Source organism: Danio rerio, chromosome 11, assembly GCF_052040795.2.
Source record: "Danio rerio strain M-AB ecotype USA chromosome 11, GRCz13ab, whole genome shotgun sequence".
NCBI lineage: Eukaryota > Metazoa > Chordata > Actinopteri > Cypriniformes > Danionidae > Danio > Danio rerio.
The window spans coordinates 42,357,226-42,384,407 of record NC_141031.1 but is presented as its reverse complement, the minus strand read 5'-3'; the positions used below and the strand labels follow the sequence as shown (position 1 = coordinate 42,384,407).

The 27,182-nt window shown below is 35.5% G+C and overlaps 1 long non-coding RNA gene across 2 annotated transcripts; it reads right to left on the bottom strand.

The window, feature by feature from the left end:
• Nucleotides 1-17,843: 17,843 nt before the first annotated feature.
• LOC147841882 (uncharacterized) lies at nt 17,844-26,944 on the bottom strand. 2 transcript variants are annotated; one of them, XR_015503071.1, is made up of 4 exons: nt 26,552-26,944; nt 22,319-23,416; nt 21,089-22,243; nt 17,844-17,883 (listed from the first exon to the last, which is right to left on the bottom strand). It is a non-coding gene; the product is annotated as an uncharacterized LOC147841882 (long non-coding RNA). The 2 variants fall into 2 exon arrangements; XR_015503072.1 differs by lacking the exon at nt 26,552-26,944 and having other exon boundaries at nt 22,319-23,563.
• Nucleotides 26,945-27,182: the final 238 nt, after the last annotated feature.

Below are 27,182 nucleotides of genomic sequence, written 5' to 3'. Positions count from 1 at the left end.
CGAGTGACCGCTTTTATGTCAAAGTGACCAGTATAAGCAGCCCTATGATATAATGTGGAGATCGAGTCATGGCACCTTAGACAAAGACACAGCATGTCAATTTTAAGTTAATCAGAAAAATGGTTACTCGGATACAGTGATTTTACAATGTATAGCGCCAGCATGTGGCCAATGTCTATGTGTTTCATCATATATGCTTAGACTGACCTCTTGCATATGTGTAACAAGTTTGGTGAAGATATTTTAATTCCTTCATGAGTTATGGCTATTTTAGCTCTGCTTAATAAAAATGACAAAAGAGCAGTGAATAAGCTATTAGTGATCTCCTAGTGCCATCTAGTGGCCACGGTGTAATTTATTTATGTGATTACAGCCATTTAGGTGTGCATAAACATATCCCTTCTATAATTGAGAATGTTCTAACTGTATGAAATTAAAATTTTGTATTTTATTAAAATAATTATAAATCTACAGAGTAAAAAGTGTGACAAGCTTTGACTAAATTTGATCTTAAATGGATTAACCGTGTTTATGCCATGTCAGTTTGGGATTCAGAATGCATTACATTACATTCTTTGCTATAGAGCAGTAAAATAAACATCAAGTGCTCTGTTACTGCCATCTAGAAGCCACAGTTGTGATTTTCTTTACATGTTTTAAAACAATGTGTTTAATCATAGAACCAGTTTTACCTATTAGAATTATTATGAAGAGGTTAACTGGGACCAAATTAGATGTTTAATGCATAACAGTGTTTACATCAGGTCAAAATGTGATTCAGAATGATCCTAAATGCAATTTCCCTGACTTTAAACTTACAAAATGTAAAAAAAAACAAAACAAAGGTATGCAAATGTTATGAACAATAAATAAGTGGTCTTGTTGTGACATCTAGTGGTTAGAAATGGTAGGTGACAGTTGAAAGTCTGTTATAGTGGCTAAAATGATAGAATATTGAAATTATGTGTTTTTGAGACCTTTAAACATCCAAGATGGACAGAAAAAAATTACTTATAAATCATTTCAGTGATAAGTGTGTAAATGAAGCACATTTACTTCATTTTTAAGCCTTTTTAGCATGTTTTTAGAACCATTTCCACTAATATAGCGCCACCTATTGCCCAATCTCCACAAGATTTTGCATGTTTATTCACATTGATATGCCACATCTGCTCACCAATTTATGTGATGTTTTGGGTTTTCCTTATTGGTTTACAGGCATGTAGATTTGTGTAGACACGCCTCTTTTGTTAATGAGCCAGTTACAGCTATCTAAAATGAAAAGTTCAACCTTTTTTTGATAATTATTGATCTACTCAGTCCAAAGGTTTATACAACACTGGTTTCGTTGCGATTGAGTTAAAAACCAGGGACTAGTTCGCAAAAGTAGGTTTTGTTTATATTGATAGTTTTTTAATGAACAGTTTGAGTGACAGCAGTGGTTTTAGTCTCAAACTGTTCAGTATGAGCAGACCTATCATATGATATGTAGATTGAGTGTTTTTTGTGAAATAGTATGTAAATGAAGCAAATTTACTTTATATTTAAGCGATTTAGCAATATTTAAAGACTATTTTTGCTATTGTAGCGCCACCTATGGTTTGATCGTCACAAAATTTTGCAAGTTTCATCTCGTTGATATGCCACATGTGTTCACCAATTTCTGTGATGTTGTGAGTTTTTCTTATTGGTTTACAGGCATGTAGGTTCGTGTGGACACGCCTCTTTTGTAAATGAGCCTGTTACAGCTATCAGAAGTGAAAAGTTCAACTTTTTTTTGATAATTATTGATCTACACAGTCCAGAGATTCCAACAACACTGGTTTCGTTGCAATTGAGTGAAAAACCAGGGACTAGTTCGCAAAAGTAGGTTTTTCCTATATTGAGGAATATTTTACGAACGGTGTAAGTGACAGCAGTGGTTTGAGTGTCAAACTGTTTGGTATGAGCAGGCCTATCATATGATATGTATTTTGTGTGGTTGCGCAAAAGGTTGTATGATACACAACCCATTACTCACTAAAAATACGTAAAATCGCCCCCTAGTGGCCGATTTCTTTCAAAATTCTTACAGACCTCTAGGACCTTAAGTCGAACATGCCCAGCGAGTTTCGTTTTGATCACTCATCGTTAACCTTGTTAAATGGCTGCTCAATTTTAATTGGCCAATGGCGGCCATGTTTTTTGAGATATCCCAATGTCCTTATAGTATGTTATGACAACTTGGTCAAAGACACTGCATGCCAAATTTCAAGCTGATCGGACTAACGGCTGTAAGGTTAGAGTAATTTTTATGTTTTTTTAGCTTTATAGCGCCACCATGTGGCCAAAGTCTGCGGGTTTTGCAGTGTCACCTCAAATCGAGCTTATGCATGTGTGTACCAAGTTTGGTGATGATATCTCATTTCGTTTAAAAGTTATAGCTCAAATTAGCATTTAGCTTCAATTAGCGTCAAACATTGTTGTGTACTGTTTCGAGTGAGAATAAAAATGTCAACTTTTTTTTGATAATTATTGATATTCAGTGTCCAGAGAATATTTGAGAGCTGGTTTGGTTTAGATGGAGTGTAAAACCTAGGACTAGTTCGCAAAAGTAGGTTTCGGACAAATCGCGATGTAGCGGGAAAACGGTGCGTCGTAGAGCAAAAAGTTCAGCTGTGCACTTTTGTTGGGGCTAACCCAAGGATTGAAAAAATGTAAAGTTTTTGAGTCTACGACAAACGGTGAACGTATAGCGGTCAAAAATGTCCAAAATCTTGGTTTTTGGCCCCATAGCGCCACCTATGGTCCGATTTGGTTGATCTTTGGTGAGAATGTAGTGTACCGGGGTACTACGATCTGGCCAAGTTTCAGCTCTCTCGGCCTTACGGTTTGGTCTGGGCAATAGTGACTTCGGCAGAATAATAATAATAATAATAATAATAATAATAATAATAATAAAAATCTTAACAAAAACAATAGGGTTTCAGCGCTTCGCGCTTGACCCCCTAAATATAGCTGCAAGCAGCAATTAACGGGGGTCAAGCAGTTTAGCAGGGTAAGGTCATATAGCAGTCAGGAAGCCTGTAAGTAGTTTATTCGCCAATGAAATATACGATTAGAGTGTTAGAGTGTATAGATTGAGCTAACAAATGTTTGAAAAAACACTCCAGAAATGCAACTTCAGTTTTTACATATTGACAAATTTCTTAAGAACATTTCGAGTGAATGTCAAAGTGACCAGTATAAGCAGCCCTATGATATATTGTGTAGATCGAGTCATGGCACCTTAGACAAAGACACGACATGTCAAATTTTAAGTTAATCAGATAAATGGTTACTCAGATACAGTGATTTTACAATGTATAGCGCCATCATGTGGCCATTGTCTACGAGTTTTATGCTATGACCTTAGACTGACCTCTTGCATATGTGCAACAAGTTTGGTGAAGATATTTTAATTCCTTCATGAGTTATGGCTATTTTAGCTCTTCTTAATAAAAATGACAAAAGAGCAGTGAATAAGCTATTAGTGATCTCCTACTGCCATCTAGTGGCCACAGTGTAATTTATTTATGTGATTACAGCCATTTAGGTGTGCATAAACATATCCCTTCTATAATTGAGCATGTTCTAACTATATAAAATGAAAAATTTGTATTTTATTAAAATAATTAAAAGTCTACAGAGTAAAAAGTGTGAAAAGCTTTGACTAAATTTGATCTTAAATGCATTAACTGTGTTCATGCCATGTCAGTTTGGGATTCAGAATGCATTACATAACATTACATCACATTCTTTGCTATAGAGCAGTAAAATAAACAATAAGTGGTCTGTTACTGCCATCTAGAAGCCACAGTTGTGATTTTCTTTACATATGTTTTAAAACAAGGTGTTTAATTATAGAACCAGTTTTACCTATTAGAATTATTATGAAGAGGTTAACTGGGACCAAATTAGATGTTTAATGCATAACAGTGTTTACATCAGGTCAAAATGTGATTCAGAATGATCCTAAATGCAATTTCCCTGACTTTAAACTCAAAAAATGTAAAACAACAAAGGTATGCAAATGTTATGAACAATAAATAAGTGGTCTTGTTGTGACATCTAGTGGTTAGAAATGGTAGGTGACAGTTAAAAGTCTGTGTTATAGTGGCTAAAATGATAGAATATTGAAAATGTGTTTTTGAGACCTTTAAACATCCAAGATGGACAAAAAAATAACTTATAAATCATTTCAGTGATAAGTGTGTAAATGAAGCACATTTACTTCATTTTTAAGCCATTTTAGCATGTTTTTAGAACCATTTCCACTAATATAGCGCCACCTATTGCCCAATCTCCACAAGATTTTGCATGTTTATTCACATTGATATGCCACATCTGCTCACCAATTTATGTGATGTTTTGGGTTTTCCTTATTGGTTTACAGGCATGTAGGTTCGTGTAGACACGCCCCTTTTGTTAATGAGCCTGTTACAGCTATCTAAAATGGAAAGTTCAACTTTTTTTTGATAATTATTGATCTACGCAGTCCAGAGGTTCATACAACACTGGTTTCGTTGCGATTGAGTTAAAAACCAGGGACTAGTTTGTAAAAGTAGGTTTTGTTTATATTGATGGTTTTTTAATGAACAGTTTGAGTAACAGCAGTGGTTTTAGTCTCAAACTGTTCAGTATGAGCAGACCTATCATATGATATGTAGATTAAGTGTTTTTTGTGAAATAGTGTGTAAATGAAGCACATTTACTGCATTTGTAAGCCATTTAGCATGTTTTTAAGACTATTTTTGCTATTATAGCGCCACCTATGGTTTGATCTTCACAAAATTTTGCAAGTTTCATCTCGTTGATATGCCACATCTGCTCACCAATTTCTGTGATGTTTTGGGCTTTCCTTATTGGTTTACAGGCATGTAGGTTCGTGTGGACACGCCACTTTTGTAAATTAGCCTGTTACAGCTAGCAAAAGTGAAAAGTTCAACTTTTTTTTGATAATTATTGATCTACACAGTCCAGAGATTCCAACAACACTGGTTTCGTTGCGATTGAGTGAAAAACCAGGGACTAGTTCGCAAAAGTAGGTTTTTCCTATATTGATGAATATTTAACGAACGGTGTAAGTGACAGCAGTGGTTTGAGTGTCAAACTGTTCGGTATGAGCAGGCCTATCATATGATATGTATTTTGTGTGGTTGCGCAAAAGGTTGTGTGATACACAACCCATTACTCACTAAAAATACGTAAAATCGCCCCCTAGTGGCCGATTTCTTTCAAAATTCTTACAGACCTCTAGGACCGTGAGTCGAACATGCCCAGCGAGTTTCGTTTCGATCACTCATCGTTAACCTTGTTAAATGGCTGCTCAATTTTAATTGGCCAATGGCGGCCATGTTTTTTGAGATATGCCAATGTCCTTATAGTATGTTATGACAACTTGGTCAAAGACACTGCATGCCAAATTTCAAGCTGATCGGACTAATGGCTGTAAGGTTAGAGTAATTTATATGTTTTTTTAGCTTTAAAGCGCCACCATGTGGCCAAAGTCTGCGGATTTTGCAGTGTCACCTCAAATTGAACTTATGCATGTGTGTACCAAGTTTGGTGATGATGTCTCATTTAGTTCAAAAGTTATAGCTCCAATTAGCATTTAGCTTCAATTAGCGTCGAACGTTGTTGTGTACTGTTTCGAGTGAGATTAAAAATGTCAACTTTTTTTTGATAATTATTGATATTCAGTGTCCAGAGAACATTTGAGAGCTGGTTTGGTTTAGATTGAGTGTAAAACCTAGGACTAGTTCGCAAAAGTAGGTTTCGGACAAATCGCGATGTAGCGGGAAAACGGTGCGTCGTAGAGCAAAAATTTCTGCTATACACTTTTGTTCAGGTTAACCCAGGGATTCAAAAAATGTAAAGTTTTTGAGTCTACGACAAACGGTGAACGTATAGCGGCCACAAATGTCCAAAAAGTGTTTTTTTGGCGCCATAGCGCCACCTATGGTCTGATTTGGCTGATCTTTGGCCAGAACGTAGTGTACCGGGGTACTACCATCTGGCCAAGTTTCAGCTCTCTCGGCCTTACGGTTTGGTCTGGGCAATAGTGACTTCGGCAGAATAATAATAATAATAATAATAATAATAATAATAATAATAAAAATCTTAACAAAAACAATAGGGTTTCAGCGCTTCGCGCTTGACCCCCTAATAATAATAATAATAATAAATATAGCTGCAAGCAGCAATTAACGGGGGTCAAGCAGTTTAGCAGGGTAAGGTCATATAGCAGTTAGGACGCCTGTAAGTAGTTTATTCGACAACGAAATATACGATTAGAGTGTTAAAGTTTATAGATTGAGCTAACAAATGTTTGATTAAACACTCCAGAGAAGCAACTTCGATTTTTACATATTGACAAATTTTTAATGAACATTTTGAGTGACCGCTTTTATGTCAAAGTGACCAGTATAAGCAGCCCTATGATATATTGTGTAGATCGAGTCATGGCACCTTAGACAAAGACACGACATGTCAAATTTTAAGTTAATCAGATAAATGGTTACTCAGATACAGTGATTTTACAATGTATAGCGCCATCATGTGGCCATTGTCTACGAGTTTTATGCTATGACCTTAGACTGACCTCTTGCATATGTGTAACATGTTTGGTGAAGATATTTTAATTCCTTCATGAGTTATGGCTATTTTAGCTCTTCTTAATAAAAATGACAAAAGAGCAGTGAATAAGCTATTAGTGATCTCCTACTGCCATCTAGTGGCCACAGTGTAATTTATTTATGTGATTACAGCCATTTAGGTGTGCATAAACATATCCCTTCTATAATTGAGCATGTTCTAACTGTATAAAAAGAAAAATTTGTATTATATTAAAATAATTATAAATCTACAGAGTAAAATTTGTGAAAAGCTTTAACTAAATTTAATATTAAATGGATTAACTGTGTTCATGCCATGTCAGTTTGGGATTCAGAATGCATTAGATAACATTACATTACATTCTTTGCTATACAGCAGTAAAATAAACAACAAGTGGTCTGTTACTGCCATCTAGAAGCCACAGTTGTGATTTTCTTTACACATGTTTTAAAACAATGTGTTTAATCATAGAACCAGTTTTACCTATTAGAATTATTATGAAGAGGTTAACTGGGACCAAATTAGATGTTTAATGCATAACAGTGTTTACATCAGGTCAAAATATGATTCAGAATGATCCTAAATGCAATTTCCCTGACTTTAAACTCAAAAAATGTAAAACAACAATGGTATGCAAATGTTTTGAACAATAAATAAGTGGTCTTGTTGTGACATCTAGTGGTTAGAAATGGTAGGTGACAGTTGAAAGTCTGTGTTATATTGGCTAAAATGATAGAATATTGAAAATATGTGTTTTTGAGACCTTTAAACATCCAAGATGGACAGAAAAAATAACTTATAAATCATTTCAGTGATAGGTGTGTAAATGAAGCACATTTACTTCATTTTTAAACCTTTTTTGCATGTTTTTAGAACCATTTCCACTATTATAGCGCCACCTATTGCCCAATCTCCACAAAATTTTGCATGTTTATTCACATTGATATGCCACATCTGCTCACCAATTTCTGTGATGTTTTGGGTTTTCCTTATTGGTTTACAGGCATGTAGGTTTGTGTAGACACGCCCCTTTTATAAATGAGCCAGTTACAGCTATCTAAAATGGAAAGTTCAACTTTTTTTTTGATAATTATTGATCTACTCAGTCCAGAGGTTCATACAATACTGGTTTCGTTGCGATCGAGTTAAAAACCTGTGACTAGTTCGCAAAAGTAGGTTTTGTTTATATTGATGTTTTTTTAATGAATGTTGTGAGTAACAGCAGTGGTTTTAGTCTCAAACTGTTCAGTATGAGCAGACCTATCATATGATATGTAGATTAAGTGTATTTGTGTAATAGTGTTTAAATGAAGCACATTTACTTTATTTTTAAGGCAATTGGCATGTTTTTAAGACTATTTTTGCTATTATAGCGCCACCTATGGTTTGATCTTCACAAAATTTTGCAAGTTTCATCTCGTTGATATGCCACATGTGCTCACCAATTTCTGTGTTGTTTTGGGCTTTCCTTATTGGTTTACAGGCATGTAGGTTCGTGTGGACACGCCCCTTTTGTAAATTAGCCTGTTACAGCTAGCCAAAGTAAAAAGTTCCACTTTTTTTTGATAATTATTGATCTACACAGTCCAGAGATTCTAACAACACTGGTTTCATCGCGATTGAACTAAAAACCAGGGACTAGTTTGCAAAAGTAGGTTTTTCCTATATTGATGAATATTTAACAAACGGTGTGAGTGAGAGCAGTGGTTTGAGTGTCAAACTGTTCGGTATAAGCAGGCCTATCATATGATATGTATTTTGTGTGGTTGCGCAAAAGGTTGTGTGATACACAACCCATTACACACTAAAAATACGTAAAATCGCCCCCTAGAGGCCGATTTCTTTCAAAATTCTTACAGACCTCTAGGACCATGAATCGAACATGCCCAGCGAGTTTCGTTTCGATCACTCATCGTTAACCTTGTTAAATGACTGCTCAATTTTAATTGTCCAATGGCGGCCATGTTTTTTGAGATATCCCAATTTCCTTATAGTATGTTATGACAACTTGGTCAAAGACACTGCATGCCAAATTTCAAGCTGATTGGACTAACGGCTGTAAGGTTAGAGAAATTTTTATGTTTTTTTAGCTTTATAGCGCCACCATGTGGCCAAAGTCTGCGGGTTTTGCAGTGTCACCTCAAATTGAGCTTATGCATGTGTGTGGCAAGTTTGGTGATGATATCTCATTTCGTTCAAAAGTTATAGCTCAAATTAGCATTTAGCTTCAATTAGCGTCAAACATTGTTGTGTACTGTTTCGAGTGAGAATAAAAATGTCAACTTTTTTTTGATAATTATTGATATTCAGTGTCCAGAGAACATTTGAGAGCTGGTTTGGTTTAGATTGAGTGAAAAACCTAGGACTAGTTCGCAAAAGTAGGTTTCGGACAAATCGCGATGTAGCGCGAAAACGGTGCGTCGTAGAGCAAAAAGTTCAGCTGTGCACTTTTGTTGGGGCTAACCCAAGGATTGGAAAAATGTAAAGTTTTTGAGTCTACGACAAACGGTGAACGTATAGCAGGCAAAAATGTCCAAAAAGTGGGTTTTTGGCGCCATAGCGCCACCTATGGTCCGATTTGGCTGATCTTTTGTGAGAATGTAGTGTACCGGGGTACTACGATCTGGCCAAGTTTCAGCTCTCTCGGCCTTACGGTTTGGTCTGGGCAATAGTGACTTCGGCAGAATAATAATAATAATAATAATAAATATAGCTGCAAGCAGCAATTAACGGGGGTCAAGCGGTTTAGCAGGGTAAGGTCATATAGCAGTCAGGAAGCCTGTAAGTAGTTTATTCGACAACGAAATATATGATTACAGTGTTAGAGTTTATAGATTGAGCTACCAAATGTTTGATTAAACACTCCAGAAAAGCAACTTCAATTTTTACATATTGACAAATTTTTTATGAACATTTCGAGTGACCGCTTTTATGTCAAAGTGACCAGTATAAGCAGCCCTATGATATAATGTGTAGATCGAGTCATGGCACCTTAGACAAAGACACGACATGTCAAATTTTAAGTTAATCAGATAAATGGTTACTCGGATACAGTGATTTTACAATGTATAGCGCCACCATGTGGCCAATGTCTACGGGTTTCATGCTCTGACCTCTGATCAACCTCTTGCATATGTGTGACTAGTCTGGTGTAGATATTTCAATTCCTTCATGAGTTATGGCTATTTTAGCTCTTTTGAATAAAAATGACAAAAGAGCAGTGAATAAGCTATTAGTGATCTCCTACTGCCATCTAATGGCCACAGTGTAATTTATGTATGTGATTACAGCCCTTTAGGTGTGCATAAACATATCCCTTCTATAATTGAGCATGTTCTAACTGTATAAAATAAAAAATTTGTATTTTTATTAAAATAATTAAAAATCTACAAAGTAAAAAGTGTGACAAGCTTTGACTAAATTTGATCTTAAATGGATTAACTGTGTTCATGCCATGTCAGTTTGGGATTCAGAATGCATTACATAATATTATATTACATTCTTTGCTATAGAGCAGTAAAATAAACATCAAGTGCTCTGTTACTGCCATCTAGAAGCCACAGTTGTGATTTTCTTTACACATGTTTTAAAACAAGGTGTTTAATCAAAGAACCAGTTTTACCTATTAGAATTATTATGAAGAGGTTAACTGGGACCAAATTAGATGTTTAATGCATAACAGTGTTTACATCAGGTCAAAATATGATTCAGAATGATCCTAAATGCAATTTCCCTAACTTTAAACTAAAAAAAATGTAAAACAACAAAGGTATGCAAATGTTATGAACAATAAATAAGTGGTCTTGTTGTGACATCTAGTGGTTAGAAATGGTAGGTGACAGTTGAAAGTCTGTGTTATAGTGGCTAAAATGATAGAATATTTAAAATGTGTTTTTGAGACCTTTAAACATCGAAGATGGACAAAAAAAATAACTTGTAAATCATTTCAGTGATAAGTGTGTAAATGAAGCACATTTACTTCCTTTTTAAGCCATTTTAGCATGTTTTTAGAACCATTTCCACTATTACAGCGCCACCTATTGCCCAATCTCCACAAAATTTTGCATGTTTATTCACATTGATATGTCACATGTGCTCACCAATTTCTGTGATGTTTTTGGTTTTCCTTATTGGTTTACAGGCATGTAGGTTCATGTAGACACGCCCCTTTTGTTAATGAGCCTGTTACAGCTATCTAAAATGGAAAGTTCAATTTTTTTTGATAATTATTAATCTACTCAGTCCAGAGAATCATACAACACTGGTTTCGTTGCAATCGAGTTAAAAACCAGGGTCTAGTTCGCAAAAGTAGGTTTTGTTTATATTGATGGTTTTTTAATGAACGGTGTGAGTGACAGCAGTGGTTTTAGTGTCAAACTGTTCAGTATGAGCAGACCTATCATATGATATGTAGATTAAATGTATTTGTGAAATAGTGTTTAAATGAAGCACATTTACTTTATTTTTAAGCCTTTTGGCATGTTTTTAAGGCTATTTTTGCTATTATAGCGCCACCTATGGTTTGATCTTCACAAAATTTTGCAAGTTTCATTTCGTTGATATGCCACATGTGCTCACCAATTTCTGTGATGTTGTGAGTTTTCCTTATTGGTTTAGAGGCATGTAGGTTTGTGTGGACACGCCCCTTTTGTAAATTAGCCTGTTACAGCTAGCCAAAGTAAAAAGTTCAACTTTTTTTTGATAATTATTGATCTACACAGTCCAGAGATTCCAACAACACTGGTTTCGTCGCGATTGAGTGAAAAACCAGGGACTAGTTCGCAAAAGTAGGTTTATCATATGTTGATGAATATTTAACAAACGGTGCGAGTGACAGCAGTGGTTTTAGTGTCAAACTGTTCGGTAGTAGCAGGCCTATCATATGATATGTATTTTGTGTGGTTTTGCAAAAGGTTGTGTGATACACAACCCAATACACCTTAAAATTGCGTAAAATCGCCCCCTAGTGGCCGATTTTTTTCAAAATTCTTACAGACCTCTAGGTCCATAAGTCGAACATACCCAGCGAGTTTCGTTCCGATCGCTGATCGTTAACCTTGCTAAATGGCTGCACAATTTTAATTGGCTAATGGCGGCCATGTTTTTTGAGATGTGCCATTGTCCTTATAATATGTTATGTCAAACTGGTCAAAGACACTGCATGACAAATTTCAAGCTGATCGGACTAACGGTTGTAAGGTTAGGGTCATTTTATGGTTTTTAAGCTTTATAGCGCCACCATGTGGCCAAAGTCCGCTGTTCTTGCACTGTCACATCAAATTGAGCTTATGCATGTGTGTACCAAGTTTGGTGATGATATCTCATTCCGTTCAAAAGTTATAGCTCCAATTAGCATTTAGCTTCAATTAGCATTGAACATTGTTGTGTACTGTTTCGCGTGAGAATAAAAATGTCAACTTTTTTTTGATAATTATTGATATTCAGTGTCTAGAGAACATTTGAGAGCTGTTTTGGTTTAGATTGAGTGAAAAACCTAGGACTAGTTCGCAAAAGTAGGTTTCGGACAAATCGCGATGTAGCGGGAAAACGGTGCGTCGTAGAGCAAAAATTTCTGCTATACACTTTTGTTCAGGTTAAGCCAAGGATTCAAAAAATGTAAAGTTTTTGAGTCTACGACAAACGGTGAACGAATAGCGGCTAAAAATGTCCAAAAAGTGTTTTTTTGGCGCCATAGCGCCACCTATGGTCTGATTTGGCTTATCTTTGGCCAGAACGTAGTGTACCGGGGTACTACCATCTGGCCAAGTTTCAGCTTTCTCGGCCTTACGGTTTGGTCTGGGCAATAGTGACTTCGGCAGAATAATAATAATAATAATAATAATAAAAATCTTAACAAAAACAATAGGGTTTCAGCGCTTCGCGCTTGACCCCCTAATAATAATAAAAATTTTAACAAAAACAATAGGGTTTCAGCGCTTCGCGCTTGACCCCCTAAAAATCTTAACAAAAACAATAGGGTTTCAGCGCTTCGCGCTTGACCCCCTAAATATAGCTGCAAGCAGCAATTAACGGGGGTCAAGCAGTTTAGCAGGGTAAGGTCATATAGCAGTTAGGACGCCTGTAAGTAGTTTATTCGACAACGAAATATACGATTAGAGTGTTAAAGTTTATAGATTGAGCTAACAAATGTTTGATTAAACACTCCAGAGAAGCAACTTCGATTTTTACATATTGACAAATTTTTAATGAACATTTCGAGTGACCGCTTTTATGTCAAAGTGACCAGTATAAGCAGCCCTATGATATATTGTGTAGATCGAGTCATGACACCTTAGACAAAGACATGACATGTCAAATTTTAAGTTAATCAGATAAATGGTTACTCAGATACAGTGATTTTACAATGTATAGCGCCATCATGTGGCCATTGTCTACGAGTTTTATGCTATGACCTTAGACTGACCTCTTGCATATGTGTAACAAGTTTGGTGAAAATATTTTAATTCCTTCATGAGTTATGGCTATTTTAGCTCTTCTTAATAAAAATGACAAAAGAGCAGTGAATAAGCTATTAGTGATCTCCTACTGCCATCTAGTGGCCACAGTGTAATTTATTTATGTGATTACAGCCTTTTAGGTGTGCATAAACATATCCCTTCTATAATTGAGCATGTTCTAACTTTATAAAATGAAAAATTTGTATTTTATTAAAATAATTATAAATCTACAGAGTAAAAAGTGTGAAAAGCTGTAACTAAATTTAATCTTAAATGGATTAACTGTGTTCATGCCATGTCAGTTTGGGATTCAGAATGCATTACATTACATAACATCACATTCTTTGCTATAGAGCAGTAAAATAAACAATAAGTGGTCTGTTACTGCCATCTAGAAGCCACAGTTGTGATTTTCTTTACACATGTTTTAAAACAATGTGTTTAATCATAGAACCAGTTTTACCTATTAGAATTATTATAAAGAGGTTAACTGGGACCAAATTACATGTTTAATGCATAACAGTGTTTACATCAGGTCAAAATATGATTCAGAATGATCCTAAATGCAATTTCCCTGACTTTAAACTCAAAAAATGTAAAACAACAAAGGTATGCAAATGTTTTGAACAATAAATAAGTGGTCTTGTTGTGACATCTAGTGGTTAGAAATGGTAGGTGACAGTTAAAAGTCTGTGTTATAGTGGCTAAAATGACAGAATATTGAAAATGTGTTTTTGAGACCTTTAAACATCCAAGATGGACAGGAAAAATTACTTATAAATAATTTCAGTGAAAAGTGTGTAAATGAAGCACATTTACTTCATTTTTAAGCCATTTTAGCATGTTTTTAGAACCATTTCCACTAATATAGCGCAACCTATTGCCCAATCTCCACAAGATTTTGCATGTTTATTCACATTGATATGCCACATCTGCTCACCAATTTCTGTGATGTTTTGGGTTTTCCTTATTGGTTTACAGGCATGTAGGTTCGTGTAGACACGCCCCTTTTGTTAATGAGCCTGTTACAGCTATCTAAAATGAAAAGTTCAACCTTTTTTTGATAATTATTGATCTACTCAGTCCAGAGGTTTATACAACACTGGTTTCGTTGGGATTGAGTTAAAAACCAGGGACTAGTTCGCAAAAGTAGGTTTTGTTTATATTGAGGGTTTTTTAATGAACAGTTTGAGTAACAGCAGTGGTTTTAGTCTCAAACTGTTCAGTATGAGCAGACCTATCATATGATATGTAGATTGAGTGTTTTTTGTAAAATAGTATGTAAATGAAGCAAATGTACTTTATTTTTAAGCGATTTAGCATTATTTAAAGACTATTTTTGCTATTATAGCGCCACCTATGGTTTGATCTTCACAAAATTTTGCAAGTTTCATCTCGTTGATATGACACATGTGCTCACCAATTTCTGTGATGTTGTGAGTTTTCCTTATTGGTTTACAGGCATGTAGGTTCGTGTGGACACGCCCCTTTTGTAAATTAGCCTGTTACAGCTAGCAAAAGTGAAAAGTTCAACTTTTTTTTGATAATTATTGATCTACACAGTCCAGAGATTCCAACAACACTGGTTTCGTCGCGATTGAGTGAAAAACCAGGGACTAGTTCGCAAAAGTAGGTTTTTCCTATATTTAGGAATATTTAACGAACGGTGTAAGTGACAGCAGTGGTTTGAGTGTCAAACTGTTCGGTATGAGCAGGCCTATCATATGATATGTATTTTGTGTGGTTGCGCAAAAGGTTGTGTGATACAAAACCCATTACTCACTAAAAATACGTAAAATCGCCCCCTAGTGGCCGATTTCTTTCAAAATTCTTACAGACCTCTAGGACCGTGAGTCGAACATGCCCAGCGAGTTTCGTTTTGATCACTTATCGTTAACCTTGTTAAATGGCTGCTCAATTTTAATTGGCCAATGGCGGCCATGTTTTTTGAGATATGCTAATGTCCTTATAGTATGTTATGAGAACTTGGTCAAAGACACTGCATGCCAAATTTCAAGCTGATTGGACTAGTGGCTGTAAGGTTAGACTAATTTTTATCTTTTTTTAGGTTTATAGCGCCACCATGTGGCCAAAGTCTGCAGGTTTTGCAGTGTCACCTCAAATGGAGCTTATGCATGTGTGTACCAAGTTTGGTGATGATATCTCATTTCGTTCAAAAGTTATAGCTCCAATTAGCATTTAGCTTCAATTAGCATCGAACATTGTTGTGCACTGTTTCGCGTGAGAATAAAAATGTCAACTTTTTTTTGATAATTATTGATATTCAGTGTCCAGAGAACATTTGAGAGCTGGTTTGGTTTAGATTGAGTGAAAAACCTAGGACTAGTTCGCAAAAGTAGGTTTCGGACAAATTGCGATGTAGCGGGAAAACGGTGCGTCGTAGAGCAAAAAGTTCAGCTGTGCACTTTTGTTGGGGCTAACCCAAGGATTGAAAAAATGTAAAGTTTTTGAGTCTACGACAAACGGTGAACGTATAGCGGGCAAAAATGTCCAAAAAGTGGGTTTTTGGCGCCATAGCGCCACCTATGGTCTGATTTGGCTGATCTTTGGCCAGAACGTAGTGTACCGGGGTACTACGATCTGGCCAAGTTTCAGCTCTCTCGGCCTTACGGTTTGGTCTGGGCAATAGTGACTTCGGCAGAATAATAATAATAATAATAATAATAATAATAAATATAGCTGCAAGCAGCAATTAACGGGGGTCAAGCGGTTTAGCAGGGTAAGGTCATATAGCAGTTAGGACGCCTGTAAGTAGTTTATTCGACAACGAAATATACGATTAGAGTGTTAGAGTTTATAAATTGAGCTAACAAACGTTTGATTAAACACTCCAGAAATGCAACATCAGTTTTTACATATTGACAAGTTTCTTATGAACATTTCGAGTGACCGCTTTTATGTCAAAGTGACCAGTATAAGCAGCCCTATGATATAATGTGTAGATTGAGTCATGGCACCTTAGACAAAGACACGGCATGTCAAATTTTAAGTTAATCAGATAAATGGTTAATCAGATACAGTGATTTTACAATGTATAGCGCCAGCATGAGGCCAATGTCTATGTGTTTCATCCTATGTGCTTAGACTGACCTCTTGCATATGTGTAACAAGTTTGGTGAAGATATTTTAATTAATTCATGAGTTATGGCTATTTTAGCTCTTCTTAATAAAAATGACAAAAGAGCAGTGAATAAGCTATTAGTGATCTCCTACTGCCATCTAGTGGCCACAGTGCAATTTATTTATGTGATTACAGCCATTTAGGTGTGCATAAACATATCCCTTCTATAATTGAGCATGTTCTAACTGTATAAAAAGAAAATTTTGTATTTTATTAAAATAATTAAAAATCTACAGAGTAAAAAGTGTGCCCTGACTTTTTTTTAATGAACAATTCGAGGGACCACTTTTATGTCAAAGCATATACTGAATACTGAAAGCATTCAGTATAAACAGCCCTAAGATATAATGTGTAGATCGAGTCATGGCACCTTAGACAAAGACAAGGCATGTCAAATTTCTAGTTAATCAGATAAATGGTTACTCGGATACAGTGATTTTACAATGTATAGCGCCACCATGTGGCCAATGTCTACGAGTTTCATGCTATGACCTCTGATTAACCTCTTGCATATGTGTAACAAGTTTGGTGTAGATATTTCAATCCATTCATGAGTTATGGCTATTTTAGCTCTTCCCAACAAAAATGACAAAAGAGCAGTGAATAAGCTATTAGTGATCTCCTACTGCCATCTAGTGGCCACAGTGTAATTTATTTATGTGATTGCAGCCATTTAGGTGTGCATAAACATATCCCTTCTATAATTGAGCATGTTCTAACTGTATAAAATGAAAAATTTGTATTTTGTTAAAATAATTAAAAATCTACAGAGTAAAAAGTGTGACAAGCTTTAACTAAATTTGATCTTAAATGCATTAACTGTGTTCATGCCATGTCAGTTTGGTATTCAGAATGCATTACATAACATTACATCACATTCTTTGCTATAGAGCAGTAAAATAAACAATAAGTGGTCTGTTACTGCCATCTAGAAGCCACAGTTGTGATTTTCTTTACATATGTTTAAAAACAAGGTGTTTAATTATAGAACCAGCTTTACCTATTAGAATTATTATGAAGAGGTTAACTGGGACCAAATTAGATGTTTAATGCATAACAGTGTTTACATCAGGTCAAAATATGATTCAGAATGATCCTAAATGCAATTTCCCTGACTTTAAACTCAAAAAATGTAAAAAAAAAAAAAACAAAGGTATGCAAATGTTTTGAACAATAAATAAGTGGTCTTGTTGTGACATCTAGTGGTTAGAAATGGTAGGTGACAGTTAAAAGTCTGTGTTATAGTGGCTAAAATGATAGAATATTGAAAATGTGTTTTTGAGACCTTTAAACATCCAAGATGGACAAAAAAAAAATTAGTTGTAAATCATTTCAGTGATAAGTGTGTAAATGAAGCACATTTACTTTATTTTTAAGCGATTTAGCATTATTTAAAGACTCTTTTTGCTATTATAGCGCCACCTATGGTTTGATCTTTACAAAATTTTGCAAGTTTCATCTCGTTGATATGCCACATGTGCTCACCAATTTCTGTGTTCTTTTGGGCTTTCCTTATTGGTTTACAGGCATGTAGGTTTGTGTGGACACGCCCCTTTGGTAAATGAGCCTGTTACAGCTAGCCAAAGTGAAAAGTTCAACTTTTTTTTGATAATTATTGATCTACACAGTCCAGAGATTCTAACAACACTGGTTTCGTCGCGATTGAGTGAAAAACCAGGGACTAGTTCGCAAAAGTAGGTTTTGTTTATATTGATGAATATTTAACAAACGGTGTAAGTGACAGCAGTGATTTGAGTGTCAAACTGTTCAGTATGAGCAGGCCTATCATATGATATGTATTTTGTGTGGTTGCGCAAAAGGTTGTGTGATACACAACCCATTACACACTAAAAATACGTAAAATCGCCCCCTAGCGGCCGATTTTTTTCAAAATTCTTACAGACCTCTAGGACCATGAGTCGAACATGCCCAGCGAGTTTCGTTTCGATCACTCATCGATAACCTTGTTAAATGGCTGCTCAATTTTAATTGGCCAATGGCGGCCATGTTTTTTGAGATATGCCAATGTCCTTATAGTATGTTATGACAACTTGGTCAAAGACACTGCATGCCAAATTTCAAGCTGATTGGACAAATGGCTGTAAGGTTAGAGTACTTTTTATGTTTTTTTAGCTTTATAGCGCCACCATGTGGCCAAAGTCTGCGGGTTTTGCAGTGTCACCTCAAATTGAGCTTATGCATGTGTGTACCAAGTTTGGTGATGATATCTCATTTCGTTCAAAAGTTATAGCTCCAATTAGCATTTAGCTTCAATTAGCATCGAACATTGTTGTGTACCGTTTCGAGTGAGAATAAAAATGTCAACTTTTTTTTGATAATTATTGATATTCAGTGTCCAGAGAACATTTGAGAGCTGGTTTGGTTTAGATTAAGTGAAAAACCTAGGACTAGTTCGCAAAAGTAGGTTTCGGACAAATTGCGATGTAGCGGGAAAACGGTGCGTCGTAGAGCAAAAAGTTCAGCTGTGCACTTTTGTTGGGGCTAACCCAAGGATTGGAAAAATGTAAAGTTTTTGAGTCTACGACAAACGGTGAACGTATAGCGGGCAAAAATGTCCAAAAAGTGGGTTTTTGGCGCCATAGCGCCACCTATGGTCCGATTTGGCTGATCTTTTGTGAGAATGTAGTGTACCGGGGTACTACGATCTGGCCAAGTTTCAGCTCTCTCGGCCTTACGGTTTGGTCTGGGCAATAGTGACTTCGGCAGAATAATAATAATAATAATAATAATAATAATAAAAATTTTAACAAAAACAATAGGGTTTCAGCGCTTCGCGCTTGACCCCCTAATAATAAATATAGCTGCGAGCAGCAATTAACGGGGGTCAAGCAGTTTAGCAGGGTAAGGTCATATAGCAGTTAGGACGCCTGTAAGTAGTTTATTCGACAACGAAACATACGATTAGAGTGTTAAAGTTTATAGACTGAGCTAACAAATGTTTGATTAAACACTCCAGAGAAGCAACTTCGATTTTTACATATTGACAAATTTTTAATGAACATTTCGAGTGACCGCTTTTATGTCAAAGTGACCAGTATAAGCAGCCCTATGATATAATGTGTAGATCGAGTCATGGCACCTTAGACAAAGACACGGCATGTCAAATTTTAAGTTAATCAGATAAATGGTGACTCAGATACAGTGATTTTACAATGTATAGCGCCATCATGTGGCCATTGTCTACGAGTTTCATGCTATGACCTTAGACTGACCTCTTGCATATGTGTAACAAGTTTGGTGAAGATATTTTAATGCATTCATGAGTTATGGCTATTTTAGCTCTGCTTAATAAAAATGACAAAAGAGCAGTGAATAAGCTATTAGTGATCTCCTACTGCCATCTAGTGGCCACAGTGTAATTTATTTATGTGATTACAGCCATTTAGGTGTGCATAAACATATCCCTTTTATAATTGAGCATGTTCTAACTGTATAAAATGAAAAATTTGTATTTTATTAAAATAATTATAAATCTACAGAGTAAAAAGTGTAAAAAAGCTTTAATTAAATTTGATCTTAAATGGATTAACTGTGTTCATGCCATGTCAGTTTGGGATTCAGAATGCATTACATAACATTACATTACATTCTTTGCTATAGAGCAGTAAAATAAACATCAAGTGGTCTGTTACTGCCATCTAGAAGCCACAGTTGTGATTTTCTTTACATATGTTTTAAAACAATGTGTTTAATCATAGAACCAGTTTTACCTATTAGAATTATTATGAAGAGGTTAACTGGGACCAAATTAGATGTTTAATGCATAACAGTGTTTACATCAGGTCAAAATATGATTCAGAATGATCCTAAATGCAACTTCCCTGACTTTAAACTCAAAAAATGTAAAACAACAAAGGTATGCAAATGTTATGAACAATAAATAAGTGGTCTTGTTGTGACATCTAGTGGTTAGAAATGGTAGGTGACAGTTAAAAGTCTGTGTTATAGTGGCTAAAATGATAGAATATTGAAAATGTGTTTTTGAGACCTTTAAACATCCAAGATGGACAAAAAAAAATAACTTATAAATCATTTCAGTGATAAGTGTGTAAATGAAGCACATTTACTTCATTTTTAAGCCATTTTAGCATGTTTTTAGAACCATTTCCACTATTATAGCGCCACCTATTGCCCAATCTCCACAAGATTTTGCATGTTTATTCACATTGATATGCCACATCTGCTCACCAATTTATGTGATGTTTTGGGTTTTCCTTATTGGTTTACAGGCATGTAGGTTCGTGTAGACACGCCCCTTTTGTTAATGAGCCTGTTACAGCTATCTAAAATGAAAAGTTCAACCTTTTTTTGATAATTATTGATCCACTCAGTCCAAAGGTTTATACAACACTGGTTTCGTTGCGATTGAGTTAAAAACCAGGGACTAGTTCGCAAAAGTAGGTTTTGTTTATATTGATGGTTTTTTAATGAACAGTTTGAGTAACACCAGTGGTTTTAGTCTCAAACTGTTCAGTATGAGCAGACCTATCATATGATATTCAGATTAAGTGTTTTTTGTGAAATAGTATGTAAATGAAGCAAATTTACTTTTTTTTAAAGCGATTTAGCATTATTTAAAGACTATTTTTGCTATTATAGCGCCACCTATGGTTTGATCTTCACAAAATTTTGCAAGTTTCATCTTGTTGATATGCCACATGTGTTCTCCAATTTCTGTGATGTTTTGAGTTTTCCTTATTGGTTTACAGGCATATAGGTTCATGTGGACACGCCCCTTTTGTAAATTAGCCTGTTACAGCTAGCCAAAGTGAAAAGTTCAACTTTTTTTTGATAATTATTGATCAACACAGTCCAGAGATTCCAACAACACTGGTTTCGTCGCGATTGAGTGAAAAACCAGGGACTAGTTTGCAAAAGTAGGTTTTTCCTATATTGATGAATATTTAACGAACGGTGTAAGTGACAGCAGTGGTTTGAGTGTCAAACTGTTCGGTATGAGCAGGCCTGTCATATGATATGTATTTTGTGTGGTTGCGCAAAAGGTTGTGTGATACACAACCCATTACACACTAAAAATACGTAAAATCGCCCCCTAGTGGCCGATTTCTTTCAAAATTCTTACAGACCTCTAGGACCGTGAGGCAAACATGCCCAGCGAGTTTCGTTTCGATCACTCATCGTTAACCTTGTTAAATGGCTGCTCAATTTTAATTGGCCAATGGCGGCCATGTTTTTTGAGATATGCCAATCTCCTTATAGTATGTTATGACAACTTGGTCAAAGACACTGCATGCCAAATTTCAAGCTGATCGGACTAGTGGCTGTTAGGTTAGAGTAATTTTTATGTTTTTTTAGCTTTATAGCGCCACCATGTGGCCAAAGTCTGCGGGTTTTGCAGTGTCACCTCAATTTGAGCTTATGCATGTGTGTAACAAGTTTGGTGATGATATCTCATTTCGTTCAAAAGTTATAGCTCCAATTAGCATTTAGCTTCAATTAGCATCGAACATTGTTGTGTACTGTTTCGAGTGAGAATAAAAATGTCAACTTTTTTTTGATAATTATTGATATTCAGTGTCCAGAGAACATTTGAGAGCTGGTTTAGTTTAGATTGAGTTTAAAACCTAGGACTAGTTCGCAAAAGTAGGTTTCGGACAAATCGCGATGTGGCGGGAAAACGGTGCGTCGTAGAGCAAAAATTTCTGCTATACACTTTTGTTCAGGTTAACCCAAGGATTCAAAAAATGTAAAGTTTTTGAGTCTACGACAAACGGTGAACGTATAGCGGCCAAAAATGTCCAAAAAGTGTTTTTTTGGCGCCATAGCGCCACCTATGGTCTGATTTGGCTGATCTTTGGCCAGAACGTAGTGTACCGGGGTACTACCATCTGGCCAAGTTTCAGCTCTCTCGGCCTTACGGTTTGGTCTGGGCAATAGTGACTTCGGCAGAATAATAATAATAATAATAATAATAATAAAAATCTTAACAAAAACAATAGGGTTTCAGCGCTTCGCGCTTGACCCCCTAATAATAATAATAATAATAATAATAATAAAAATCTTAACAAAAACAATAGGGTTTCAGCGCTTCGCGCTTGACCCCCTAATAAATATAGCTGCAAGCAGCAATTAACGGGGGTCAAGCAGTTTAGCAGGGTAAGGTCATATAGCAGTTAGGACACCTGTAAGTAGTTTATTCGACAACGAAATATACGATTAGAGTGTTAAAGTTTATAGATTGAGCTAACAAATGTTTGATTAAACACTCCAGAGAAGCAAATTCGATTTTTACATATTGACAAATTTTTAATGAACATTTCGAGTGACCGCTTTTATGTCAAAGTGACCAGTATAAGCAGCCCTATGATATAATGTGTAGATCGAGTCATGGCACCTTAGACAAAGACACGACATGTCAAATTTTAAGTTAATCAGATAAATGGTTACTCAGATACAGTGATTTTACAATGTATAGCGCCACCATGTGGCCAATGTCTACGAGTTTCATGCTATGACCTCTGATTAACCTCTTGCATATGTGTAATAAGTTTGGTGTAGATATTTCAATCCATTCATGAGTTATGGCTATTTTAGCTCTTCCCAACAAAAATGACAAAACTATATAACTACATAAACTAATAATTTTGTGTTTTATTAAAAGAATTTAAAAATCTACAGAGTAAAAGGTGTGACAAGCTTTGACAAAATTTAATCTTAAATGCATTAACTGTGTTCAGTTCATGTAAATTTGGGATTCAGAATGCATTATTTTACATCACATTCTTTGCTACAGAGCAGTAAAATAAACTATAAACTATAAGTGGTCTTTTACTGCCATCTAGAAGCCACAATTGTGATTTTCTTTACAAATGTTTTAAAACTAGGTGTTTAATTATAGAACCAGTTTTGCCTAGAATTATTACACAGAGGTTAACTGTGACCAAATTAGATGTTTAATACATAACAGTGTTTATATCAGGTCAAAATGTGATTCAGAATGATCCTAAATGCAATTTCCCTGACTTTAAACTCAAAAAAATGTAAAACAACAAAGGTATACAAATGTTATAAACAATAAATAAGTGGTCTTGTTGTGACATCTAGTGGTTAGAAATGGTAGGTGACAGTTAAAAGTCTGTGTTATAGTGGCTAAAATGATAGAATATTGAAAATATGTGTTTTTGAGACCTTTAAACATCTAAGATGGGCAAAAAACAAACAAACTTGTAAATCATTTCAGTGATAGGTGTGTAAATGAAGCACTTTTTCTGCAGTTTTAAGCCATTTTATGATGTTTTTAGAACCATTTCTACTATTATAGCGCCACCTATTGCCCAATCTCCACAAAATTTTGCATGTTTATTCGCATTGATATGCGACATGTGCTCACCAATTTTTGTGATGTTTTGCCTCTTCCTTATTGGTTTACAGGCATGTAGGTTCGTGTAGACACGCCCCTTTTGTAAATGAGCCTGTTACAGCTAGCCAAAGTGAAAAGTTCAACTTTTTTTGATAATTATTGATCTACTCAGTCCAGAGATTCTAACAACACTGGTTTCGTTGCGATTGAGTGAAAAACCAGGGACTAGTTTGCAAAAGTAGGTTTTGTTTATATTGATGTTTTTTAAATGAACGGTTTGAGTAACAGCAGTGGTTTTAGTGTCAAACTGTTCAGTATGAGCAGACCTGTCATATGATATGTAGAATAAGTGTATTTGTGAAATAGTGTTTAAATGAAGCACATTTACTTTATTTTTAAGCCATTTGGCATGTTTTTAAGACTATTTTTGCTATTATAGCGCCACCTATGGTTTCATCTTCACAAAATTTTGCAAGTTTCATTTCGTTGATATGCCACATGTGCTCACCAATTTCTGTGATGTTTTGGGCTTTCCTTATTGGTTTACAGGCATGTAAGTTCGTGTGGACACGCCCCTTTGGTAAATTAGCCTGTTACAGCTAGCCAAAGCAAAAAGTTCAACTTTTTTTTGATAATTATTGATCTACACAGTCCAGAGATTCCAACAACACTGGTTTCGTCACGATTGAACTAAAAACCAGGGACTAGTTCGCAAAAGTAGGTTTTGTCTATATTGATGCATATTTAACGAACGGTGCGACTGACAGCAGTGGTTTTAGTGTCAAACTGTTCGGTATGAGCAGGCCTATCATATGACATGTATTTTGTGTGGTTTTGCAAAAGGTTGTGTGATACACAACCCATTACATCTTAAAATTGCGTAAAATCGCCCCCTAGTGGCCGATTTCTTTCAAAATTCTGACAGATCTCTAGGTCCATAAGTCGAACATACCCAGCGAGTTTCGTTCCGATTGCTCATCGTTAACCTTGCTAAATGGCTGCACAATTTTAATTGGCTAATGGCGGCCATGTTTTTTGAGATGTGTCATTGTCCTTATAATATGTCATGGCAAACTGGTCAAAGACACTGCATGCCAAATTTCAAGCTGATCGGACTAACGGTTGTAAGGTTAGGGTCATTTTATGGTTTTTAAGCTTTATAGCGCCACCATGTGGCTAAAGTCCGCTGTTTTTGCACTGTCACATCAAATTGAGCTTATGCATTTGTGTACCAAGTTTGGTAATGATATCTCATTCCGTTCAAAAGTTATAGCTCCAATTAGCATTTAGCTTCAATTAGCGTCGAACATTGTTGTGTACTGTTTCGAGTGAGAATAAAAATGTCAACTTTTTTTTGATAATTATTGATATTCAGTGTCCAGAGAACATTTGAGAGCTGGTTTGGTTTAGATTGAGTGAAAAACCTAGGACTAGTTCGTAAAAGTAGGTTTCGGATAAATCGCGATGTAGCGCGAAAACGGTGCGTCGTAGAGCAAAAATTTCTGCTATACACTTTTGTTCAGGTTAACCCAAGGATTCAAAAAATGTAAAGTTTTTGAGTCTACGACAAACGGTGAACGATAAGCGGCCAAAAATGTCAAAAAAGTGTTTTTTTGGCGCCATAGCGCCACCTATGGTCTGATTTGGCTGATCTTTGGCCAGAACGTAGTGTACCGGGGTACTACCATCTGGCCAAGTTTCAGCTCTCTCGGCCTTACGGTTTGGTCTGGGCAATAGTGACTTCGGCAGAATAATAATAATAATAATAAATATAGCTGCAAGCAGCAATTAACGGGGGTCAAGCAGTTTAGCAGGGTAAGGTCATATAGCAGTTAGGACGCCTGTACGTAGTTTATTCGACAACGAAATATACGATTAGAGTGTTAAAGTTTATAGATTGAGCTAACAAATGTTCGATTAAACACTCCAGAGAAGAAACTTCGATTTTTACATATTGACAAATTTTTAATGAACATTTCGAGTGACCGCTTTTATGTCAAAGCGTTCAGTATAAGCAGCCCTAAGATATAATGTGTAGATCGAGTCATGGCACCTTAGACAAAGACACAGCATGTCAAATTTCTAGTTAATCAGATAAATGGTTACTCGGATACAGTGATTTTACAATGTATAGCGCCAGCATGTGGCCATTGTCTACGAGTTTTATGCTATGAGCTTAGACTGAAATATTCTAAGCATATGTGTAACAAGTTTGGTGAAGATATTTTAATTCATTTATGAGTTATGGCTATTTTAGCTCTTCTTAATAAAAATGACAAAAGAGCAGTGAATAAGCTATTAGTGATCTCCTACTGCCATCTAGTGGCCACAGTGTAATTTATTTATGTGATTACAGCCATTTAGGTGTGCATAAACATATCCCTTCTATAATTGAGCATGTTCTAACTATATAAAATTAAAATTTTGTGTTTTATTAAAATAATTAAAAATCTACAGAGTAAAAAGTTTGACAAGCTTTAACTAAATTTGATCTTAAATGCATTAACTGTGTTCATGCCATGTCAGTTTGGGATTCAGAATGCATTACATTACATTACATCACATTCTTTGCTACAGAGCAGTAAAATAAACAATAAGTGGTCTGTTACTGCCATCTAGAAGCCACAGTTGTGATTTTCTTTACATATGTTTTAAAACAATGTGTTTAATCATAGAACTAGTTTTACCTATTAGAATTATTATGAAGAGGTTAACTGGGACCAAATTAGATGTTTAATGCATAACAGTGTTTACATCAGGTCAAAATGTGATTCAGAATGATCCTGAATGCAATTTCCCTGACTTTAAACTCAAAAAATGTAAAACAACAAAGGTATGCAAATGTTTTGAACAATAAATAAGTGGTCTTGTTGTGACATCTAGTGGTTAGAAATGGTAGGTGACAGTTGAAAGTCTGTGTTATAGTGGCTAAAATGATAGAATATTGAAAATGTGTTTTTGAGACCTTTAAACATCCAAGATGGACAGAAAAAATAACTTATAAATCATTTCAGTGATAAGTGTGTAAATGAAGCACATTTACTTCATTTTTAAGCCATTTTAGCATGTCTTTAGAACCATTTCTACTATTATAGCGCCACCTATTGCCCAATCTCCACAAGATTTTGCATGTTTATTCACATTGATATGCCACATCTGCTCACCAATTTATGTGATGTTTTGGGTTTTCCTTATTGGTTTACAGGCATGTAGGTTCGTGTAGACACGCCCCTTTTGTAAATGAGCCTGTTACAGCTATCTAAAATGGAAAGTTCAACTTTTTTTTGATAATTATTGATCTACTCAGTCCAGAGGTTCATACAACACTGGTTTCGTTGCGATTGAGTTAAAAACCAGGGACTAGTTTGCAAAAGTATGTTTTGTTTATATTGATGGTTTTTTAATGAACACTTTGAGTAACAGCAGTGGTTTTAGTCTCAAACTGTTCAGTATGAGCAGACCTATCATATGATATGTAGATTGAGTGTTTTTTGTGAAATAGTGTTTAAATGAAGCACATTTACTTTATTTTTAAGCGATTTAGCATTATTTAAAGACTATTTTTGCTATTATAGCGCCACCTATGGTTTGATCTTCACAAAAT